The sequence below is a fragment of the Diceros bicornis genome, chromosome 5 (genome assembly GCF_020826845.1).
Source record: "Diceros bicornis minor isolate mBicDic1 chromosome 5, mDicBic1.mat.cur, whole genome shotgun sequence".
Taxonomy (NCBI): Eukaryota; Metazoa; Chordata; class Mammalia; order Perissodactyla; family Rhinocerotidae; genus Diceros; species Diceros bicornis.
This window is the reverse complement of record NC_080744.1, coordinates 22,201,084-22,227,404: the sequence shown is the minus strand read 5'-3', so window position 1 is coordinate 22,227,404 and position 26,321 is coordinate 22,201,084.

The window sequence follows — 26,321 nt, the reverse complement described above, 5'->3', positions numbered from 1 at the left end:
CAGGCAGGTCTGTGAACATAGCAGTTTACTTGGACTGCTTTTGCAGAGAGACAGAGGAAGGGACACATTCATTCACAAGACTAATCTCCCTGAGGACCAGGAGAATGCTTTCCCATTTCTGTACGTGACTTAGGGACAGTGTTTGGCACAAATTAAGTATTCAATATAATCAAGGATTTGTACATTCAAAAGCCACTTGATTATGTGAGTTGGATTAACATTTGTTATTGTGCAAAATAATTCATTCAATAAATTTAAATTTAAAATCTGTTTTAAATGCTGATCTTTTACTGATTATAAAATAATATATGCTCATTATAGAAAATGTAGAAAATGCAGAAAAGTAGAAAGAAGGAAAACAGTTAACCTCTAATCCCAGTATCAAGAGACAGTTGCTTTTGGTCAAATTTGGTGCATTTTCTTCTGCCCAAAGATGATAAGGTCACGGTTCTGGAAGTCATTGCAATAATAGCAATAAAAACTACATTGTTTGTGCACATACAAGGTGTGATACCTCACTTAAACTTCCCAACCAACCTATGAAGAAGGAACTAGTTCTGTAACATTTTATAAATGAGAAAAATGAGGTTCAGAGAGATAGATCCACCTTCTCAAGGCTGCAAGTGCAGCCATACTAATGCCCTTTTAATTCACCCCTCTGATTTCAAGTGCTATTAAATCTAATTTTCTCTCAGGTTGATAAGGGTCTGTTCTGCTTTTAAGTGTCTGTCATGCACCCTTTATTTTTGTTTTTATTTATTTATTTTTTTGTGAGGAAGATCAGCCCTGAGCTAACATCCATGCTAATCCTCCTCTTTTTGCTGAGGAAGACTGGCTCTGAGCTAATATATATTGTCAATCCTCTTCCTTTTTTTTTCCGCCCCCAAAGCCCCAGTAGATAGTTGTATGGCATAGTTGCACATCCTTCTAGTTGCTGTATGTGGGACGTGGCCTCAGCATGGCCGGAGAAGCGGTGTGTCAGTGCGCGCCCGGGATCCGAACCCTGGCCGCCGGTAGCGGAGCATTTGCACTTAACCACTAAGCCATGGGGCCGGCCCCGTCATGCACCCTTTGACAATTAAACATTCTTCTTGAAAGCCTTCATTGATTGAGGCACCTTGAAGATTCTGGGCCTTCCTTTGCCTCTGCTCTCTGATCTCAGCAGCCTGCTTAGTAAACACACAGTCGCTTCATGGGCCTATTGTTCTCCTTAACAATTCTCAAGCTCGAATAAAAAAAACGTTTATTCGGATTCTCTATTTTTTTACTTTCACTGAACCTGATACAAACTCTTGACACAATGGAGGTGCTGAATAAAAATAATTGCCTAATTGGTCAGTTCTTCCACATCTGTATCCTAATCTTTATGCTACATTTTGGGTCTGCTTACTGTCTTTCTGGTATTGGGGGTCAGCGTAGGGTGAGGTGAGAGGGACAATAGTTGAGGAAATTCCTTTCTGTTTAATAACCTCTTTTAAGATTTTATGAGGAAAAGAAAGAGCACTTTGAAGGCAGAGGTAGAAGACTGTTGTTAGGCATGGTTTGGACATTTAATGTACTGTGTGGATAATGACAATGGTCAGTTCTTAACAGCATCAGTGGTTCTCGCATTAGAGCGCTGTTAGGCTTATTTGCTGTAAGTGATCCCTGCTGTGTTAAAAGGGGAAATAAATATCCCAGTTTCATTTTAATATTATTTTCCTAGGGAAGAGAGAATCATTTTTTGAGATACCCAGCTTTTTAGCAGCCTGCCAAACTTACCATTACCATCATTTGTTACACTGGCTTTAAAAAACAAAACAAAAAATTCCTGTATTCAGTACGTCTATTCAGAACCTATTTTATTTTTAACATTCAGTCATGCCTCTTTGTTGATCTCTTGTCCTGCTGCTGTGTTGGTATTAGTGTTGCTATTTATGATTTCTGCATTTCTATTATGACTCTCACATGTTCTTTAGTTCAATGCAAAAATATATTTGACGTGTCCTAAAAAACCTGCTTATTTAAATCCAAATCCTGCTGAAATTGTTTCTGCATGTGTCTTCCAAATCTTGGTGACCAAATCCAGAACTGGGAAGGGAGGAGGTTCCACCTCATTTCTATCCCATTGAAGTGGAGTGTTCCTCGTTCCTTCTCAGCTCTCCAGGAGAGCGGCAATCAATTTTGGGGAAATACCAACCATTGTTCACCTTCAGGAACCAGTGAAATCAATTTGCATTTTAGTTGAGAATATTGTAGCACATTCCTGCCCCATTTTGTATATGCCTTCAGGTTAGCCAGCTCTGATCATGTTTGTGTTGGGGAATCCACATAGTCTTCTGGATTAAGGATTAACTTTTGCTCTATGCTTACTAGCTTGGACTTTTCCCGTAGAGAGAACAGAAGAGAGCACACATTCATCTTCTGGTCCCGCTTTGATTCCCCATGGAGCCCTTCCTTTTTGTTCCACAAGCTTCAACATTACAGCCTCTGCCTTGGCCCACTCCGCACCCATTTCATCCCTCGCTTCTCATGGCTAATTATGGGATGATATATTAAGTTCTACCCTTTCCTGCCATTGCTTGTCACCCCTAAAAAGCAATATTTATTCTTATTCCACACCCTTTCATGTGCCCAGATATGTATTAGGCCAGCAGTTCTCAACCAAGGTGATTTTTCCCACAAGGGGATGTTGGCAATGTCTAGAACCAGTTTTGATTGTCATGACTGAGGTGAGGGGAGTACTACTTAGTGGCAGAGGCGGGGGATACTACTAAACATCCACCAGTGCACAGGAGAGCCCCCCTCAATGAAGCATTATCTGGTCTAAAAATGTCAATTGTGCCAAGATTGAGATATCCTGTGTTGGGTCCTGAATATAAAAGTTGTATAAAGCACAAGATACTTATTCAAATAAGGTGAAAACATCTTGTAGGTGCTATAGCATATGACAATACTGGTTAGGGTACAGAGGACATAAAATGAGTTATACTAGGATTGCAATGGGGAGAGATGTCAGAAAATTTTTGTTGAAGAGATAGTGCTTTGTCTGAGACTTGAAAAATGATTGGGAATTTTTCTTGGTATGTAGGAATGGGGTGAAGTAGACTGAAGAAGCAAATGAAGCATAAGCTGCAGGGCACATGAGCATATCAAGTTGAGAGAATAATGTAGGGCAAAGTCATGTCATGAGTGGCTATCAGAAGTCCTGTAAGGAGGGAATCACACACAATTCTAAGTTATTGGTACTTTTTTTTCCTACAAAGAACACTTAGCAGCAATGTGGGGAGAGATTTTGGAGACTGGAGTTTTGGAGGCTGAAGCCAGAAAGCCAGTTAGGAAACTATTTTAATAACATAGTAAGAAATGTTGGGGCTGGAGGGAAACTAATGGAGGTCCATGATGACCATCCAAGTGCATGGCAATTTTCTTTATAACCCTCCCCTGCACAGACTACAAGGGTGACATACCATGTTGCTGCAGGTGAATTAATTAGACCATTTTCTCTTGGGTCAAAGACACATTTACTAGAAGGAGGCTGTAAAGCATGTAATAAAGGCAGGGTTTGCCTTCTAAAGTTTATTGCTATTTGCCCATCATATTCCAGATGGACTTATCAGTTTCTGGCAAAGAGGTTAAGTGAATAATGGTGTTGTTCAACAAGGAAGTGAATGCAAGCAAGGGGCAAATTTGGGGAAAGATTCACGTTCACTGAGATTCCTGTTGGACATTTAGGAAGAGAGAGTCTTTACCATTCAGGAAGAGACTGTGTCAATGATATTAGATTCAGAAGTCACCAGTTTAGAGGTAATAAATAAAGGTAAGATCAAGTAAGAAGAATGTATAGAGTAATGCAAGAAAAGAACTGAGTACAGAACACTGAAGAGCACTGCTATTTAGGGTCCAGCAGAATCAGAATTGCCAGCGAAGAACATGGAGAAGGCTGGTAAAGAATGAGAAGAGTGGTGTCAAGGAATTCAACAGAGATGAGTCTGTTAACCACTGTTTACTCCAGGGAAGTGGATTTTGGGTGGGATGGACTATTGCATTTTTATATACATTTCCATTTGACTTGTTAGAATGAGTATGTATTTTTTTAAAAAAATACACTCTAATTTTATTAGAGTATAATTTACATGTGATAAAATGTATTCTTTCATGAATATATTCACCCATGGAATCTCACACTAATCAAAATATAAAATATTCTATCAACCTAAAAAATTCCCTTGTGAACCATTGCAATCAAGACTGCAACATTAACTTCTGCCAGAGTTTCCAGACTGCTGGCCTGCCCTATGGGTTTCAGGCTTGCCAGTCCCCACAATTGTGTGAGCAAATTCTTTAAAATACATCTCTTTATATATAATAAAAATATAATTGTGAGTTTGCTTGTCTTTTCAGCTCTGTTATTAGTTACATAAACATTTAGTATTGTTATGTGTGATGAACTGACATCCATCATATCCATCATTAAGAAATGTCCTTTATCTTTCATAATATTCCTTGTCCTGAATTCTAATTAGTCTGTTACTAATATCTCCACTCTGACCTTTTCATGGTGCTTGTATGCTATATCTTATATATTTCTTTATGTTTTTTTATCATCTTTGTCTCTATATTTCACATGCAATTCTTTTAGACAGTATAAAGTTGTCTTTTTTTAAATCAAATCTCACAATCTCTGCCTTTTAATTAGAGTGTTTAAACCATTTATATTTAAAATGATGATTGATATTGTTAGGTTTAAATCTACCATTTTTTATCTCTTTTCTATTTATTTCATCTGTTCGTTTTCTCTACTCTTGTCTTCTTTTGGAATAAATGAGTGTTTTAAAATTCTACCTTATCTCTTTTTTTTAGGTTATTAGCTATAATAATACTTTTTGTTTTGTTATTCTAGTGATTGTCTTAGGATCTATAGTATATATCCTTAATTTATCACAGCTTTTCTAGTGGTGTTAGGCAACTTTACATACTGTATGAGATCTTTACAATAGCACATTTCCATTTCTCCCCTCCATGCCTCTCTGCTACTGTTGCCATATATTTTACTTTTATACATGTTATACATACCACACTACATTATTATTTTTGCCTAAATAGTAAATTATCTTTTAAAGATATTTAAATACTTAGAAGAAAAGCTGATATATTTACCTATGTGCTACCATTTCTAGTCTCTTCATTACTTTTTGTAGGTCAATATTTCTGTCTGGTATCATTTTATTTCTGCCTGAAGACTTCCTTTAAGATTTCTTATAGTGCTAGTCTGCTGGTGATAAATTCTTTCAGCTTTTGTATTTCTGAAAATCTCTTTATTTCACTTACATTTCAAAAGATATTTTTGCTGGGTATAGGATTCTAAGTTGGCAGTTATTGTTATTTTTTAAAATTTCAGTACTTCAAAGATATTACTCCACTTTCTTCTTACTTGTATTGCTTCTAACAAGAAATCTGCTGTTGTCTGTATCTATGGTTCTCTTCATGTAATGTATCTTTTTCCCCCTGCTAGAATTGTTAAGGTTTTCTATTAAGTACTGGTCTTGAGAAATTTAATTATAATATGTCTTAGTGTAGTTTTCTTCGTGTTTCTTGAGCTTAAGATTCATTGAGCTTCCTGGATCGGTGGGTTTATAGTTTCTCTCAAATTTGGGAAAAAATTCAGCCATTATTTTTTCCAATATTTATTTCCTCCCTTTCTCTTTTGGAAATTCTAATCACTCATATGTTAGGCCACTTGAAGTTCTCCCCTAGGTCATTGTTGATTTTAAACTTTTTATGGTTGTTTCATTTTGAATGAGTTATATTGCTATGTGTTCAAGGTAATCAGTCTTCCAATCATCTGTCCTGCAATGTCTAATCTTTCATTAATCCTATTCAGTGTAATTTTCATCTCAGATATTGTAGTTTAATCTAAAGAAGTCTTTTTGAATATTTTTATAGCTTTCATATCACTACTTGACTTTTTGAACACATGAAATACAGTTATAATAACCATTTTAACCTCCTCTGATAATTCTAACATATGTACCGCTTCTGTGTCCATTTCTTTTGATTGAGTATTTTCTTTATTATGGGTTGTATTTTTCTGCCTCTTTCCAGGTCTTATAAATTTTGATTAGAAGGCAGTCATTATGAATTTTACATTATTGGTTGTTGAATAATGAGAGTTTCCAGGCTGGCTAGTATGAACAGGTACTATTGTCAGCTCTCTCTGAGTGCCCTTCACTGTTCTCTCCAATGCTTTCCCCATCCTTGGGAAGTTAACTCATGCACATGCACTGACCAGAACTCTGCTGAATAGCCAAGCATGGTAATGGTCAAATTTTAAAAATCCTTGGTCTTCTTCAGGGAATTTAGAAGACTTTTAAAACAGTTTCTGATATGCAGTGATTATAGATGTCTTGGATGGTCAGGATGAAAGGATCAAAAGCCACTCCCTCTACCCCATATCACTTGCAGTCACTAATTTATATTGAGATGGAAGATCTCATGGGATAAAATAAAAAACTTAGACTGACTACCAATGAGGTTCAAGGGTATACTCACAGATAAAATGGACTGTTTTAACTCTAATGGAGGCCTTTTCAGGAAAGGAATAGGACCCCTGAGAGAGAGTTCATGACAAAAGAAGAAGACTAAAATAGTGAGCCAGACAAAGTGGGTCAAAGAGGGGAAGGGAGTATTGATTCTAGAATAGCTAGGTGGCTGATATCAGAATTCTTCCCAACCTAGCCACACGTGGGATGAGTAGTAGGAGGCGGGAGAATGCTTGAGAGAATGTAGCTATATGTACGTACAAATTGAAAGAACTGAATTGAGCTTAGACAACTTTGCTGGGGACACATTCTAAGGGAATATAAAAAAGAACAACCATAAGATTTCTCACCATATCATCTTTACCCATGTGAATGAGTAAAAAGCTACATTACAATGGTACAATAGGCAGCGTGATCAAGTAGCACTTTTTCATGTCAAATGGACCCAGGGACTGTAAGTTCCCCAGCAAGGCTAGTAGCAATGCTGGTGGTGTCACTGGCTCACCAGCTCCAACCACTAATGTGGTGGCAGTGGTGGGGAACCGTGCTGGAGGGAGCAGTGGTGACAGCAGAGATGGTGCTAGAATTTAAAGCAACCAGGCACCTAATAGCAGCAGCAAGACCATCTGGCTAGATATGAGTGGCATACCTGTGAGACTAACAGAAGCTGGGCTGCAAAGCCATGGTTTTACTGGCTGTGACAGTGAGTGAAAGTTATTGATAGATGCTATAAAGCTTTGCATTTCTGTAGCCTAAGTAAGGGCTCACTCCCACCCCCACCTCCACTCCAATCAGTTAAGCATAATGCAGAAAAAGGTTTCTCCTTCTCACTTCAGAAAGCAGTGATGAGGATTTCTGATCTCCTAGTTATGGCAGTGGCAGCAACAGGATTAGGAGTAGAATTCCAGCTTTGAATAGCTCCTTGGTAGGATGATGGTGCCTGGGCTGCATGATCCTTACTGGGAAGCAGTGGCATTCAGTGACCATAAAGACAGCTTTATGAACATATGTCAGCACTGTTGGAGAGTCTCAGAAATATTGGTGTAAGGGAATTCTGTAAAAGACCCCCACCTCCTTCAACACATGGAGGTTTGGGACTTTGATATTTGAATGTAAACATTAATGGTAATACATCTATATTTACTGTCTAGGGAAAACTCAATACTTGAGCTACACAATTTAATATGTAATTAGATAATTTAATAAGTTAGATCAATCTTGATTGAGGCCTGTATATATGAGGAATTATGATAGGCCCCATAAAGGATTAATCAGTTAATTTATGGCCCCTGTCTGAAAAAAATGCTTGTAATGTCATAGAAAGGACTAGATGAGTACAAAATGTCCATAGTGAGTTGAGTACCAAAGGAAATCAATTTATTTTTTCTGGATACTATGGGCAGGCATTTAGCTAGATCCTTAGAATTTGGTTTCAACAAGGCATGCAATGTGAGAAGTGGAAAATCTCAAGGAGAAAGCAACTCAATCTGTCTATCTGATTCAGGAATATTTTTGGATGGAGGAGGTATCTGAGCCAGCACTTGAATGGTAGACAGTATCTTGAATAGCACAGATGAAGAAGTAAGAGCATTTCAGGGAGAGGGAACCATGAAAGCATGAAGTGGAAAGTGTAGACATTTTGCAGGTTGGATGTATTACTAGGCATATGTAAGGGAGTTGTCGAAGGCAAGGCTAGAAAGGTAGGTTGAAGGACATAGTAAGAATTTCATTGACAATTAAAGACAACAAAGAGCCCATGAGTGTTTGTGAGCAAAGAAATAATAGGATTATCAGCCTCTGCATTATTTCCCAAGTTCCACAAGACTAGATCTGTTTAACTTCCTCCCTCAAAACACAATCCTGCCCAAGCTCTCATACAAGACTAAATAAAAAGCTCTGGACTATTTCTACAGACTCATCAGCTCTACTCCTAAATCCAATGGAGCATAGCAGTGGCCACCTCCCATGACCCCTGGAGTTGCCTTTCATTCCCATTTTTATTTCCAATGCATCAGATTGGGAACCTGATTGTTCCTCTTGGAAACTCTTGTGCTGTCTATGCCTGAAGCCTGACTGAGCCTGCCATGCCTTCGGAACACTGTGGGCATTGTGATTTTCCCAATAACTGTGGTACTCTCTCTTGCTTTTGGTGACCTGCCAATGCCAGTTCCCATTTTTCTTCCTCTTTTTTCCATCTTATTTGGTAAATAATCATTCATCTTTTGGTCAGATTCATAAAATGTAAAAATGATAAAAAATATAAATCTGGCAGCAGTGTAGAGGATGGTCTGATATAAACAGTTGGGGAGGCAATACAGAAATCCAAGCAGAAGTTGATAAGAGCCTGAACCGCAGCACCATCCAGAGGAAGGAAGAGCTGGAAAGGAACAGCTGATAATGAGAGAGGCTCAAAGGAGGCACTTACTATTGCTGAATTGATAAAAAGAAATGAGAGATTTGTGCAGGGAGGGTGATTTACAAGGTGCAGGGGATGGTGAGAGAGAAATCACAAATGATTCCACTCACTCAATCAATTCCACTCAATACCTAGCTTAGAAAAATGAATTTGAGAGCCATGTAGTGGGGCTAGGATTGAACTACTCTCTGCCCAAAGAAAGTGAGAAACTAGAGAGTTTAGAATGGAATATGTTGAGCTTCATGATAAAATTGTTAAAAAAAAAAAAAGTGAAGGAATGTGGGTCTGTATGTTTGAGGAAGGTGGGTAGCATATATGTTGATCTGGGAATCTCAGATCTTGGTGGGATAAAGTCACTGTGGTACAAGAGGAGGTTTTAGTCATACATGCTTTTAGTGATGTGTGTGATAGAAAGAACTAAAATGTTGGTTGGGATCAGTGGCAGTGGCAAGGATGGCTAGGTGAGAAGAGGGGGAGGGGGGCATTCCAAATGAACGTTTAATCTAAATAAAAGCAGTGTGTTTGCTAAGCAGATGAAGTTTCATTGTAAGGTCCTTATATGTCTCCTCCCTCTTCCACCAAAATAACGCTTCTAAGTCCTTCTTACAGAGAAATTCTGTAGCCTTCACTGGCTGGCTTCCCAAGTCCCCAGATATTCTATGATTATATTAGACAACACAAAATTGCCATTTCAGTAGGCCAGAAATAGCTGAACATTTGAAATTTCATATGGTTCAACCTTATATGACAGTGGGTTTCCAAGGGAGATATGCACAACAGACTCTCTAGGCAAGTAAACATTCTTAGTTCTCAAACCCCAACTGGTTCTTCTACCCTGACAAATGGGATGGACTACCTGCGAATTCTAAGAATTTCTTTTCCTAGAGAGGAGAAAGCACTGCCTTAGCTCAAGTGGGTATCTATCTGGCTCAGTTCATAGCTGCCTTCTTGTGTGTCATGACTCTGTGCTTCTTGTCTTGAGCCCTTAGGAGGTCAGGGTCCTAGTGGTGCATGGAGAATGGTGGGGTTTGCACAGAATAAGTCTAATGGAGGCCCAGGATATTCATGGATCTGGACAAGCATCACTCCAGCTGGGCCATCTCTGGGCAAGCTGTTGTTTAGAAGGAAAGGGAAACCCTCTCCAGAAATAGTAGAAACGAGACCAGCTTGATACGTGGTGCATGTGAAGGCTGAGTGATCTGCTGTGTTGATCTAGTGCCCAGACAGCTTCTGGATGCCCAAACAGTGTCTGTCAGGAAGATGCAGTGCTCCTACAGGTTATGCTGATAGGACAGGCATCAACCCAGGCTGCCTGTTCTCCTGACTATACAATAGCCCTTCTTCGTGTGCTCTCTTCTCCATTCCTCAGCCAGGCAGAAGCTCTTTCCAGATTGACAAGGAAGCTCTTTTCCTCTTGGCTTTTGTCCAAGATGTTTAGTAAGTCACCTTGATCCTTTCTTTTTTGCCTTCTCCATCACACCTCACCATTTCTCAGGTTCTTTTGTAACAGATCTTGTTGAACCTTTATAACCATAGTTAATCAACCAAAAAATAGATTTCCTTCTCCTTGAAGGTAAGAATTTTAAACAAACTTCTGCCACAAAGGAAGGAAAGACGAGTTTAATTTCTGTATCAAAACAACCTTGAACATTCATAACCTGCCACAATAGCTTGTTCTAAAATGGTTAATAGCGGTAAGTTGTCCTTATACTCTGTGGAAGAGGGTATGTTTTGAGACGAGTTCTCTTGCACACACAGAGCTGCATAGCTAAGACAGGTTTTCTATAAAGGTCTACTAAACTGAGTAAAGAGCACAAGGAAAATGAAAGCTTCTTTGGGGTAAATGGTGTTTATCATGTAAAGTTTGCAAAGATTATGATCTGCTTATTGAAGGACTTTGTCATTCTTGCTTCTTTTGTCTGATTGGCCACTAGATGATGTCTTCTGGAATAAATGGAAATTTTCAAAATTACAGTACTTAGAAAAATTGCTGGGTATTTTTACAGCAAAAGGGACAAAATATGAAGCCATTGTGTAAGCACTGATTCTCTGAGGAAATGTACGGGCCTGGGGATTTGGACTTTAAGGGCTGAGAGGCAAATTGTTTCCATCCATTGCCCTAAATTTAAACACCCCTACCATGATGTGTTTCCTTAGAAGAGAGAAAGGGTGGCATTTTATTTCTAGCCAGTTGTCTGAAAGAAAAGGCAGGACTTCTATGGAGGGAGATAATGTCTGCTGTGTGCATGATGAGGAATGGATTTAAGCAGTTTAGCTGTTCTTCTTGTTGTCCGGGGGCAAAGGAGAACAGATAGCTGAGGTGTTGTTGGAAATAAAGGTGGTACCCATCTCTTGTCATTCCTCCTGACTCACTAGTTCCTCTAAAATACACACACGTGTGTCACCAGGACACTTGTGTGCTCCCCACAGCCAGGCAGTAGGTGTTAGAGTCTTTTGTGGGAAGTCAGGTATGCAGTGTTCATTATTATTAGCAAAAGCAATTGATTCTAATCCACCCGAAGCAATCCTGAGGGTAACTGGCTGACTTCAGAGCAGCTGGTTGCTGGGCTCAGACACTGGTGTGGCACTGTATTTTTCCCTCTACTTTGTTGTGACTATTAGTCAGAGTGGTCACACCCTGATCCCTTTCCAAATATTTTATGCACGAAAGTTACAGTCCTTTTTTTCCGTAATGTTTTCCTTTTGGTCCTTAAATATTTCATCTTTTAGCAGGAAGGGACGGAGAGAGGGAGCTGGAGAGGTTGAGGCTTTGGTCAGGGCAGGTAGAATTGAGGAAGGGATTTTACCACATCTGGAACTCAAAATTCTCCACCAAGCCTAGTGCAGTTACTGAAACACCAATCAGGTTTCACAGCTGAAACAGGCCATAGAAATCCAATAAACTATATTAAGCTCATGAAGGGGACAGATTTCTGAAACAGATTTTTTTTGAAAGGAGAAGATCTGTGATCAATCAACCCTCCATCTCTCAAGCAAAACATTTGTTTTTTTAAAGCGAGAAAGTGGCTTCCCTCCACCCCCCAACAACATTCCCATATCCTCATAGGTGGCTGAATTCCAAATACCCTGCTATTATCCTAGAGTTTACAAATGGACATTTCCGAAGATCTACTAAATAATACTGTTAAAGCTAAAGAAACTAGCAAATTGTAGAATCTTTTGCTGTAAAAGGTAGCTTCTGCCAAATTAAATGAAGCTGTATAATGGGGGGATGACCCCATATAGGGATATATTAGATCCATTCAGCTTGTGCCATTGCCATCAAGCAACAGCAACCTGGCAACATCTCAGATGATGCTCTACTTTGGCACACGTCCCTCTGGAACCTCTGGATGTGCTCTCTCCTCTATATGGAGTTTAGTAATTATTTTCAGAGCTAAATTTTAATCTTCAAATGAAACAGGTATTTTAGGATGCCCGATACTCCTAAGAATTGCTGGCTTCTCTCTTGTCTTAAAAGTTTCTCTTTCAAACAGAACGGTGTGTGTGTGTATGGGGGGGGGCACACGTGTGTATGCATGTGTTGGAGATTTGGAGACAGAAGATGCACTAACTGAGAAGCTGGTCCCTTTGTTTCTAAGATGTTTATAGTGAATGGTTATTCATCCCTAAATAGTGCGGTTCAAGAGGAAGATTTTGGGAAAAAAAAAAAAATAGTCCTAGAAGGTGCTAATTTCTAGTCCATATAAAATTGACCAAACCAAGGAAACCAAAGAATTTAGGAGCATTGCCTAGTGTCTTGCCTCTTATTCATAGCAGAGTCACTACAAGAACCGCAGTCTGTTATCTCCCAGGGCAAAGATTTTTTTTTTAAACCATAGTAGCCTACCTAGATAAAGGTAAGGAAAATGAGAGCTGGCTCCACTACTGTGAGTGAAATGATCTCAGGTAAACCACCTAGCTTGTCTGAGCTTGCATTCCCATCTGTAAGATGGACATCATGATGACAATCCTAGTGATCACTGGGCACTGTTGTGACGATCAAATGACATGATGTGAGTGAAAGCTTTTTTGAAGAATTTAAAATGCTGTATGGATATTAGAATCCTTTGCCTCAATGAAGCCTTTTTGTAGACTGTATTTTGGGGGTAGAGAGTGGTGACTATGTTTGAGCTTTTGAAACAGAATCTTTGACAACATATGTAAGCACCACCAATGTGGAGTATTTGTCCCAATTAATATTCCAGGGTGTGTATGTGAGCATGTGTGTCTGTGTGTAAGGATGAAAGTCTGAATCTAGCCTTGCTATAATATAAAGATGGGCATTTAGAGTGGGATATGTCACTGAAATGAAAAACTGACTAAAAAATATACGGTGAGAGAAACACAGGTCTCCATTCTTTCTTGGCTAGACTGGCTGTGTTCTCCGGCCTGTGTATTTCCTTAAAGCCATGTCTCCTAATGGCTATCACTGCAGCAGAATCCAGCTGTGAGAGCAGACACCGACCTGTTCCAGATGTGGAATGCTACACAGAAGCACCAGAGGGCAAGTTTTAAGAGCTACAGAAAGGGATGCAGCAAAAATATTTGAAAATCTTTTAATCTACTGGGTTTCATCTCAAGCATTCCAGAATGCCAGATTCGCTACTTGCATACAGAATTAAAATCCTTGAATAGATTCTAATTCCCAGCTCTAAGTCAATAAGGAGATACCCAGTGTAAGCAAATGCTCAACCAGAATTCACGATGACTAAAGAGCAAAGAAAAAAAAGGAGGAGGAGAAGGGCATTTTTCAAGCAAACAGCTTTTATACCTTTTGCAGCAACTATCTCATATGAAAATCTTGGGGTCTATAGTATTTGTTTACATTTAAACAAGCAGCAGAGCATTCCATCTATGAAACGCTTTGGTGATGAATTATAAACAGGGCAGGAATGGAAAGGCCAGTGGAACTCTTTTGTGGCAATCAGATAATAAATATAAAATATTTCCAGACATCAAGTCTCTTGGAAGTCTCAAATTTGGAAGATTATTTATTTGGGGGAGATGAATACTAGCAGAAACAAATAGAGTCGGGAAAACAGTAGAGTGGGGATGAATCCTATTAGAAACAAATGGAGTCAGGAAAACAGCAGTACAGTGTTTTTCCTCCTAAATGTAAACTATGGTATCTGAATATGTGCAGCAAACAGAAAAGAAGATGGTATGCAGGAAGCAGGCATTCGTCCTCTTATCCTGACACATTCGCTCTAAGAAAGCACCAGATACATGCCATAAGATCTAATTACCAAGAATTGCCTTTCCTGCCCCACAGCAATCATTGTGATGACAGGCGTCTCTGCACTGTGAAACAAAATGGGAAACCTGTGCTGCATAAACCGCCTCGCGCTTCCTCTCCTTCCTCTGCTATCAGCATCCCCATCTCATTTATTTTCCACACATTAATGGTAGCAGTCACCTTGAGCCGGTGATGCAGAGTAATTTTCACAGAAACCTTGATCAGAAACCATAAATCAGCCTGATGTGCTTTTATGGTCTAATAACATTCCGGTTGCTCCTACAGGCCTGTATGTAAAACTGCATTGCAGCGAGCCCTGTGGACGTTTTTTTCCCTTTTGGTACAGCGCGCATGCGCTCACGCTCTTGCACGCTCTCGCCCGCCCCCGGCCCTTCTCCTCTCACTCTACCTCTCTAGGCGTAGTATTTATAGACACACATGTGTGTGTGTGTACTTAAGTCACGTGGATGCAGTTCATTTCCAACAAAACCACATTTAAACGACATTATATATACATCGTCATGGTGGCAGAGGAGGCAGATTCTTTCAGGAAAATAAAATGACGCATTCATTGGGTTCTCAGTGGTGTGTCTTAATGAATGAACTGTTTCCGACCAAAAAATAAAATGGCATAACTGTTTTAGGCACCATTGGGTCTGTTCAATGACTCAATTATTTTTCCTTATTAGGAAATGGATGCCATGCCCATGTAGACTCTTGCCCCATTCCTCAGGCCACACTGCAGATCGGTTGACTTGAGCTGAATTGTATCTGACTGTGTACCGTGGCCCGTGGTCTGCAATGCCACTGACCGCCTGAGGCCTTGTGCTCCCACTGCTCCCTGGGAGGTTGAAATGATATGGAGTGGAGCGGCCTTCCGGAAGCAGATCAGCGGCTTTGAGGTAAGGGGAGGAGTGAGGCCTGAGTGAACGGCCAGGAAGCAGCGAAAGAGGAGTTGGGTTGGCAGCTTAGAGGGCTCTGTTGAAAGATGGGGTGCTGGCCTTGCCACCAGGGGTTGACAGCGATGCTGGGGCTGGCAATGAAGCTCCAGGGTCTAATTGGACTGATGTAGGATTAGAGGCAGAATTAGCGCACGCATCCGAGTTAACCAGACTGACCACCCACCCGGGCTGTCCGCAATAATCTGATCGGGTCTATGCACTTCAGTTCAGGAGCTAACAACAGCAGCAAAACAAAATCAGCTCAGGCCCAATCCATACCTCCTTTACCTACCTGAGAGCCTGCCAGCTAGACATCCCCCCGGGTGTGTACCTGTGTGGAGTACACAGCAATTTCTGGTTTAGAATGAAGAGCCTTTCACAGCCGTGTTTCCACAGAATGGAAATATCTGCATCAGAAGCCAGTGTCACTCCTGCGTTGCCACTTGATGAATTAGCGCAAGAAATTAACAAAGACCATTTGACTCAATCTAGGAGAATGTTTAGTTTTGCTTTGGAAGTGAGGAAAGCTGGCAAGGATCTCTGATTTTTCACTGCTAATGCATTGAGTGATAATTACTCCCCAGCAGACCTATATAAATTCCAACATTCTTAACTGGGGCTTCATGAATATACCAAGGGGGCAAAAGGACCCTGGGACATTAATCAGATTTGCCAAGATACTATTCCTTGCTTGGTTAAAAGATACATCTCCAATTATTTATACATGTATCTATTTTTGTATATCTGCTGTATATTGTATATCTACGTGTATATTCATGCACGTACTTATGTACACCTTCGGCATAATAACACGGCAAGCGTTTGTAAGGCCACTCCAGATATGAATGTACAGGTAATTGCACAACACAGATCTCGCCTTCATTGTAGGGCTCTTTGTCTTTCACTGTAAATCCTGATGTTTAATTCCCTCACCACACAAGTAACAGTGCTCAGGATAGGCAGTGGCCATAGTTTGTTAAAATTCATTTCCTGCAGAGTTAAAAAAGTTTTTTTCACCACCAATATCTCAGAGAGCTGCAACCAGTCCTGTACCCCGAATCTTCAGTAACAGCTCAGTGTTGAATTTTCAGAAATTGACAGGCAATTTCTCCTTTTGCAATAGCCAGAGCTTTTCAGGGCTGCAGCAGCAAGGCTAAATGTGAAAAGGAAATGGGGGTGAGTGAAAGCCCTTTCTCTCCACAGTGTCCGCTGCCCTTCGATTCACAGACCAGAATTTGTTGTCTGTTTAGGAGCTATTTCTAAACCCTCCTGGCTGGAGGCAATGTACACCAGACCAGTGGGGTGGGAGCAATAAAGGAGAAATGCGGTAAAGAACAAATTCTTTTCAGATTAGCTGATTGGCAGTTGTGAATAATGCCGCTCTTGCACTAAAGCAAGAAAGAGCTGCTTCAACCTTGGCACTCATTATTTTGCTGTAAGCCTTTTTTGCTAGGAACATTTTTCTCTTTCAAGTCTTAAACTTTGTTAACTCTTTATGATCCAGCCATTTGTCCCAACAGGTGAACTATCAAGACCCTTTGTTGAAAGCTCTAAGTTCTGGATGTGAAATGATAGCAAGAAATGACGGCATTCTCACAAACACTTCTCACCTGCACTGAAATTATGATGGAAAAAACTTACCCTGTGGGTTAAATATCACTCATTCTGCACCAGCCCTGACAGTCATTTTGAAAAAAAAAAATTAAAGAAATTAGGCATATATGTGGCTTATATGTATGACTATATAAAGAAGTCAAACAATTACAAGTGTGAAGATCATGTATGAAATGGTCATTTAGTGATTTTAAAGATACCTCCATTCTTGGCAGGAATGAACATGCAGTCGACCAGAGTGATCTTTAAATCCTCTGCCCTAGATCTGAAAGTAAACTATCAGATCAATTATAGCCTGGATTTATTTCAAATTGCTGTAAAACAAACATGAATTAGCTTTTTCTCTTAATTATTCCTATGGTTTAACAATAATATATTTGTGTTCAATTATGACATTTCTTGAGAGACAAGGAACTGGTTTTTTTTAAATCATTTGTCTCTCCACATATTCCCATTGATTGTTTTAGTAAAATATCTCTTTAGGTATTTTTAACCAAATTGTTTATTTTTATCCTTTAGGCCCAATGATTACATTATAATTTTAAAATATTGTTGTTTTTCTTGTTATGAAAATCAATAGATATTTTAATAAAATACTAAATGGCTAAATATATAATTTGTCAAACGGAAAATTTGATCTGTCAGACTCTACGATTGTTAAAAATAAGTGATTACCTAGTTTCAGCACTATTAGTGGCAGTATTTGGGGAAGGAATTGATGTCTCCTTAGTGGAAAAACTTGTTCCACTGTTCTTTTTCTTTTTTTCATTTTAAATTGTGAACCTTAATGAGCAGGAATCCTATCTCAGTTATCATCACAATCACCTCAGCCTTGTTTAGAGCCTGACTCATCTTTGCTGATCAATATGCATGTTTGAATAAATATATCCATAAATAATAGAGTACAGGTAATTAATAGCTGGGATAACATAATATGTATTCTTAAAGTATGCCAGTTTTCTTCATTATACAATAAAATAACACATTTCTAGATATTTTTACACAAAAGGCAATTTAGGAAAAAATATTGAACTTTTCCAAAACCATGTGCATACACGCTTTATCAGGCTCTTGCCTGATGTGGTTGCTAGGAGTGAAAAAGCTCCATTTCTGTGGGTTAATGTGCAAATATCAGAGAAGCCTATGTACTTATTACTTTTACTTTATAGCTAAAGTCTAGGATATTTTATAAGGATCAATAGTCTGTCAGTGAATAATTATTGAGCACTTAGAATATAACCTAAACTTCCCAATTGATGAAGAATGCCAGATACATGAGACAATTGACTCAAACCCTTTCCTTGTAAAGAGACCCATCTGCATCTTTATTCCAGTTGGTGTCATACAGGTGCTTCCAGAGAAAATCTAGGTAGAAGTGTTTGTTTCTTAAGGTTCAATGGAGACTCTAATTTTGCTAGAGTCCTGTCAATCTTCCACGCCAATCTCCTGGGCCCAAACTAACTAGTCAAAGCATGAAGCCCTTCCCCCACATTCCTCTCTGTACCTTGGTGGGGTTCTTTTTTCCCATATACAATATTATGCTCCTATCTTTTCTTGATGACATTCTACCCATCCTTGCAGGCCAATTTAAAATAATATTTTCTAAGAAAGCCATTCATGCCCCCTCAGCCAAATATGCTCCAGCCCTCACTTTGAGCTCTAAAAACTTCTCATTACACACCTAGAGCTCATGTGTGCAGGGCTGCGGCACAGTTCTGGTAGGTGTTTTTTCTTTTTGATGTTGACTGTCCATGTTGTCTTTTAAGTATTTGTCTATAATTACATACACAGGGAAGTGAAGAGTGGCTCATGATATAATTCTTATGTTCATTGATGAATGTGTTCTAATTCTGTGTGTTTACTGCTACCCCCAAAACCTAAACTTTCGCCTTTATTACAATTAGTTCACATTCATTTTATGTTTCCCTTTAGACTCTTCTGAAGACACTCTGCTTTGCTCATCGTTGTTTTTTTGGGATCATGTAGCACAGAGTCTTATACGTGGCTGAGGTTTCATAAAGATTTGAGTTTAATAAATTGAATATAATCTATATAGAGGACATAAGGTGGGGCAAAGAAGCCATCAGTTCTTCATTTATAAATTACTTACCAAGCACTCACTATGGCAATTAGATGGTTAAAGGTATAGGAATACATAGACTATAGCCTCTTCCCTCCAGGAGCTTACTATCTATAGAAGGAGGCAGGCTGATAATTCTAGGCAATTACAATTCTGTGTAAATATTAAGATGCTGGGGATAAACACAGTCTTTCATGGGAACTCCTAGAGGCATGTTTATTGGAAGCGTTTTTAATTTATTCCCCTCTTCTTTTTTCCAGACCTCTTAAAGGTGCTTCAGGCTTATGAGAAACAGAAGTGGAAGGGAATTACAAAAAAAAGTAAAAGAAAAATAATAGAGAAACAACAAAAGGAGGACGAGGGAGAGACAATGACCCTGGAGAGATTGGCACACTTTAAGTGTGTACATGAGGCAGGGAGGAAGTGAGCCCCAAGTACTGAAAGGCAAACCTCTAAGCAGATTCTGTGGAAGGTGCCCTAGAAGGAAGCTCTTCTCTCAGAACTCAGCAAGGACAGGCGAGCAGAGCAGCTACTGCACTGTGATTTTGCTGTCCCTGGTGTCAATATTTTCATCAGTTGCCAATAACAACGTGGAATTGTACAGTCTATGCCCTGAGTAGAAGTGACATGAAATTAAAAAGCATTGTTACCTTCCAAATGTTTTAAAATTCTGTCTTAAAAAAAATTCCCTTCATTTCTTTATCATCTTTTATGTAGGGTGTTTTGTTGAGCTTAATTTCCATAGCAGCCACAGCAAATTCAGCCCCTTGCCCAATGCCCTGCTCATAGTGTCACTTAATAAATACTTGTTGAAAAAATAAGTAAATGAATGTGAAGATGAGACATGCCAGCCTATTAAAAAGGGTGATCGATACATTTTCCATCTCAGGACAGTTCAGGTTGTAGGATAAAGAAATTCAGTGTTCTTTAGAATTCGCCCAGCAGTCATTATTATCCCAGGCAAGTGAGCATGTGGCCATTTCTCAGGATGAATCAGGCCACATTTTAATAGTTAGTTCCGGCAGTTCAAAGTGGAATGGATTTATTTCAAGAGGCTCAAGAAAACCTCATTTTGAAGGCTCTAATAAAAAGTAAGGATGATAAAGAACACTGTTTTTCATGATAAGGAAAATTCTGCCTTTCAAGAGAGACATCATAATTTCTTCTAATTATAAGAAAAATGTTGCTGCCTTGAGTGCTCATATTCATGTGTACAGCCAAAGGGATTTTCTACATAAAAGAATAATTAGGTTCTATCCCTTTACACTAAAAAAAAAAAAAAAAAAAAAAAAAAAATCAGCTATCTTTCTTTTCTTTTATACCTTTTTTCCCCTCATATTCTTTGACCTCTACTCTGCTGAATCTTTTATATGTCATGGAAGGAAGATTTAGAGGAGCTTTGATTTCTCCAATTCCTTTGGCGGCTGGCAGTGTTCGCTGTGCTGAATTTGGAAGTGCCTAATTTGGGAGTTCTGTTCATGTCGGGCTGTAAACTGATCAGATTTCATTTTATGTGTGAAGATCATTTTCAGTCTGTGGATTTAAACATTCTATTTGCCTGAAATACACAGTACATAACGCACTGTGGGCTTTTACTTAGGCAAGCGCTTATACAACTTAGTTTTAGAGACAAAGAACATTCTGGAAGGTTCACCCTTTAGCCATTTAAATAGTTAGAAAGAGGCTGGAGTCCCCTGGCTGTTCTGAGATGGTGACAGCAATACGTCTGGAGTTACTGCATTATAAAAGAAGGTGTGTGAGGAAGATAGCCAGGCACAGTTAGAACTTTTCATTGACCTGATTTGTGCGGTTCATAATTCTCAATTGTGTAGATAACTGCTGTGAGAGGAAAGATGTGCAGCTGTAACGAAATTAATTCAACCCAAAATGTCAGCAAAGTAGAAAGAAGAAGGACTGCTCAAATTCATAGTGAATGATAATATTGTTTGAACCTTCTGAGAGAGTAGAATTTGTTAGATTTCAAAATGGAACATGATCATTGGCTTTAAAATAGAAAGATCAATGATAAATATGGACAAGAAAAGAAGTCTTAGAGATTAGATTTTTGTAAGAAAGTTCAGTGGCTGTTTGAAATAATAGTGACAATAGCCACCATTTACTAAGTGCTAATTCTGGGACAGACCTGGTTTTAGGGATTTAAGAACATTATCTCTCCTCCATACAGCAGCCCTGGGAAGTGGATAAACTGGGAGGTAAAATGACTGATTGGCCAAGGTCACGTGGTCAGAAAGTGGTGGTCAGACTTCACCTCCAAGTGGTCTTCCATCAAATGCTATCCAACCTGGCGCTGAAAGAAAACCAGGTTTGGCTACTTTTCTTACAGAGAGTTTTATTACATGAGCTAGACACTAATATACAGGTAAGAAGAAACAGGTTTCTTTTTGAGTTAATGGCTCTTTGAAATAATAACTAACTAACCTCAGGAGTAAGTTGGGTCACCACATCTAGTTCAATCATGAAGACGACCTGTGTCCTTGCTTGGAAAGAGATGACTTCCAATCAATTGTTGAGGAGGAGAGGTCCTTCCTTTCATAGCTCCCTTTAAAATCTTTTATTTGTTCATTTCGCTGATTTTTTTTTTCTTATTGAGCTAACTATTATCTGTAGAGTTTCAGGGACTATTTCTATCATTGCAGAAGAGGGAAATGAAATCACTTTGCACACAAAAAGCGCAACGCCCACTTAGGCAGGAAGGTCATAGTCTTCACATCCCTGTGTGCTGTGCTGCGAGTAGTGGGTGAGAGCGGGGACTTGAGAGCCAGAGCAGCCAAAGCTGCCAGTTGCTGCATGTGTGACTTTGGACAAGTTATTTAATCTCCTTGTGCCTCAGTTTTCTCACGTGTAAAATGGGGATGATGATAAAAATGGTGCCTACCTCGTAAACTTGTTGGGAGGATTAAAGGATTTCATATACATAAAATGCTGAGAACAGTGATGGCACGTAGTGAGTACGATATAAATGTGGGAGGAATATTTCAGTATGTTCTCTCATTAACTCTTTACTATATTCCTGTAAGGAAGGTCAGGTTATATTTTACAGATTAGTAAGTGAGTCTCATAGAGGTTAATTAACTGTTTTATAATCACTCAACTTGTCAGTATTCAAACCTAGGCAAGTCGGCATCCTAAGCCAAGCTGGGATATGGACCCAGGATGTGTGATGTGTGATTTTGTTTATGTTCCTGGTTGAAGAGAATTTTGCCTTTGTATTTTTAATATATCCAATATTAATGTATTAATATATAATATATATCAGAGATATATATGGTCTCATATATGATATAGATATGATATTGGATACTAACTCTATGGCAGGCAAGAGTCATGCCTCAGAGTTGTCAGCTTTACTTGATGTCACAAAGTCTCTGTCTTATAATCCATACATTTCATAATGGGGTAATTAAGTGCACGCCCTCTGGTCCCAGACTGCCTGGATTTGAGTTCTGGTTCTTCCATTTACTCTCTGTGTAACATTGGGAACATCATTTAACTTCCCCATGTCTTAGTTTCTTTATTTATAAAATAGAGGTAGTACCAATAATCTTTGTCATAGAATGTGATCAGTAAATGAGTTTACGTATTTAAATCACTTGAACCTGGCACACAGTAAATGATACATAAGTATATTATTATTATTAAACAATGATTTCAGATTAGGATAGTTTTAAGAAGCCTCGGCTGACTATGCTACAACCTCTAAATCAATAACAACAATAGTAACATGAAAGAATTAAACAGTCTTCCATGGCTAAAATATGAAAGATTAGGCTAAATCCTGATAAGGTTGGATAAATAGCTTATTCATATGATTGTTCATGGTTAAGAATTGTCATTCATTTTCTTTTAAGAATTTTGTGTCTCTTCCTTTTACCAGAATTTAAAATACCAAACAATTGACTTGAGTCAATGTATTTTCAGGGAATTTTTCTGGATTCTTATCAAGTATATTTAAGAGGAATTTCAGGTTCTCTACAGCTAATCAAGGAGGTGGTTATAAGCGAGGAGGTGAGGGAGTGAAGGGATGATAGTATCTAAGGGAAATGTCCACATCTCACCCTTGGAGTTTCCTAGTAATGATAGATTGTCTTCTGGGCTTGGCTACCAACCAACTCTAGATGTGTGAAACTAAATATATCCCAAGCTCTTCTCTTCATCTCTCCTCCTGCCAAATAGTAGTACTCTCTTTTTGGTAATTCTCTAGCTTGTTGAATAGCCTAACACTCTCCTCTTGTACTAGTCAGAAAACTAGAATATAATCTTAATTTTTTTCTTCCCCTTCCCCTGCCATGTCCAATCAGTGATCAAGTCTTCTCCTCTAATAAAGCTTGACTCTGAACAGCCTCTCCTTCTCACGGTCACTACTTTAGATTAGGGCCTCTTTCCTTCTCTCCTGGGTCATTGCAATAATCCCCCAGGCCCCACTACTCTTCTCGCCCCCAGTGTTGCCCTACTACAAAGGGTATCCAAACTAACTTTTATTCCCATCATATGGAACCAACTACTTAATATATTTCAATGGCAAGACTTCCATATATGGCTCTTCCCTACCTATTTTTCAATTTCTGAACCTACTCTTGCCTCTTCCTCCCTGTCTCCCACCATTCTCTATCCCCAAACAAATGCAAACCAATTGTATTAAAATCCTGGTGATTTCTCAGATGTGTCAATGCCTTTGCTCTGTCATTTCTGTTCCTTCTGCCTGGAAGATCCTCAAGAACTTCCCCTTCCACTCATAAATAGTCACCTAGCTAACTCCTCCTAATCATCCTTCAAAACGCTGTCACTTCTTGTTAAGATTTCCCTGATCCCCTTAGCCTCAACTAAGTTTGTATCTACTAAATCTACAAATCTTATCAGTCTATGTAGAAATTATTTGTTTGACTGTCTTTATTTTAGGATATACACTTCTGAAAGTCGGGTACTAGGTATTTCCTTTTTGTATTTCTAGGACCAAGCACAGTGCCTTTCACTGAGTAAGTGCTCAATAAATGTTTGTAGGCTAATTAAGACCCATAGCAATAAAAAATTTTATCTTCTTGAGTCTCTTTGCAAGTAAGACTTTTTATAGGCAATTTAATAATTAAATAGCAATGAATTAATATTTTCTCATCACAAGCATGGAATGTCTAATGTGTCAACATAGCAATATCAAAAATAGAAGTGTTAATAATATCTCCTATGAGTAAAGCACAGTACTTAAGATAATATTTTATGTTTTTAAAGAACTTCCTAGTTTTCAAAGTGCTGTTACATGCATTATCTTTGAGATTCATGACAACTGTGAAGTAAATAACACAGGTATTATTATGCTCATTTTACAAATGAGAGAACCGGAGCTCAAAAAGAGAACTGGCACACACAAAATCATTCACATAGAAGTAAGGTAATTTGAAACCCATTTTAGGATTCTAAAAATATAAACATTTAAGCATTTACTACATGCAGTTCTTATTTCCACTGTATCATAGTGCTCTCACATTACTTATGATCAAGCTAAGGAAAATATAGAAAGAAGTAAAATGTATTAATTTACAGGGAAGTGCCTGGAACTTTATGTGCATGTTCTCATTCAGTACTCAAAGAGTCCTGCCAGGTGGGAATTATTAATCCATTTTACAGATACAGAAAGTAAAGTTCAGAAAGGGTGACTTGCTTAAGGTCACAAAGTTATTAAGTGGTAAAGTCAGATTTTAAACCGAAATTTGTCTAACTCCAAAATTCAAATATATTTAATACAAAAAGGAGACGCCCAGGAGGCCAAGGAAGCATGACAGTCTTGAGTTTCATCTGGAATGTTATTCACATCCCGTGAGTCTGATCTGGTACATGGAAGGGACTGAACATTAGATGTTTTTGGAAAGAGCTTGAAAGTAGCTTCATCCCAGGAGAAAATGACTGGATCGTAGCAGGACTCCAGTCACTAGCTGATGGTAAAGGAACAGCGCCTCCTCTTCTCTAAGGGGCTTGTTAAGTAAGGGTTTACAGACTTCCTAAGTACCAACAAAGAGATCTTAGGGTTTAGAGCAGGGCTCCCCTCCCAACAGGGAACCGGAATGGGAAGCAGGAACTGAGACAGAAGACAAATCATATAGCAAGGGCTCAGAGGGACAGGGAGTGGGGGGAGACGCAGCCCATTTTCCTGAGATGGGCTCCTCTTTCTCTGTATATCCTTTGGGTTTTCTTCTATCTTTATTCTCAATCCTCATGACTTCACTCGCCATCTCTCTGTCGGTAACTCCCAAATGTCTATAGTTCAGACCTGTCTGAGTTCCTGTAACCACTAGATGATGGACAGCTCCACTTGGACACCTGCTGACACCTCACACGACATATATACAAAGTTGAATTTACCATATACTGCGCTCATAAAACCTACTTTTCACGTAATCACAATTTCAGTAAAATGTAGCACCATTTGCCCATTTGCCCAGGCAAGAAACTTGAGTGTTATCCTTTACTTGTACATCTCATTAACTTTCCCCTGCCCTTATCCAATCAGTCACTGAATCTTATAGTTCTATCTCCTTAAGAGCTGCTGAAACTGTCCATCCCCTCTGCTACTCTCAGAGCTTAGGCTGTTGGTACCTCTAGACTAGATAAGGGTCTTCGGTTTCGCTCAGCTCCACACCATGCTCCACAGTGAACTCAGAGAGTTATTTCTAATGTGCCCATCTGGTCATGTCGTTCCTGTGCTTTAAAACCTTCCGTTTATCCCCCATTGCTCTAAGGATGAAGTCTGACCTCTTTAGCGTGGAATCCAAGGACGTTCCTGATTTGGCCTCTGCCAACCTTTCTAACCTCACAGCTTATCTCGCTGCCACAGAGTTTATTCGTACCCTCTACACTCCAGTGAAACATTTCAGAGTCCCTGAAAGTCTTCCTTGACCCCTCCGCCCAAACTGGATTTGCTATAATTTATATTTCTACTGCATCCTTTTTCAGCTTTACCTCTAACATAGCACTTACCATATTTTATTAAAATTGTATAAATTTTTATCTACTCAGTGCACTCTCTAAAAGAAACAATGATATGTTTTTCACTGTTGTTTCCCCAGAACCTCTCAAGGCAGTTGGCACATAGAAAGTGATCAACCAATATTAGTTGAATAAATGAAACGAATCCCAGGGGAATCACACTAGCTTGTGATCATGGGCCAATTCCAAACCCCCTCTTGGTAGGGGGATAATGATGTAATGATAGACATGGTTCTCAATGGCTCAAGATCTTAGAGAGACTGAATCTGTAACTAGGTGATATTCAGTAGCAGCAGCTGGCCAAAGCCACATAGGCAGGCACAGCTGATGTTAGAGCAAAAGCTGATACCACAGACCTAACTTTAGACTTTTATTCCTTTATGCTTATCCCCAGAGAAACTAACACAGAGAGGTGTCCCTTCTTCGGGCCCTGGTCTATGCTGAATCTTACAAGCTTGCTTGGACTACCTTCCCTTGGCTGGTTCGCCCTCTATAACCCCATTTGTAATAAATG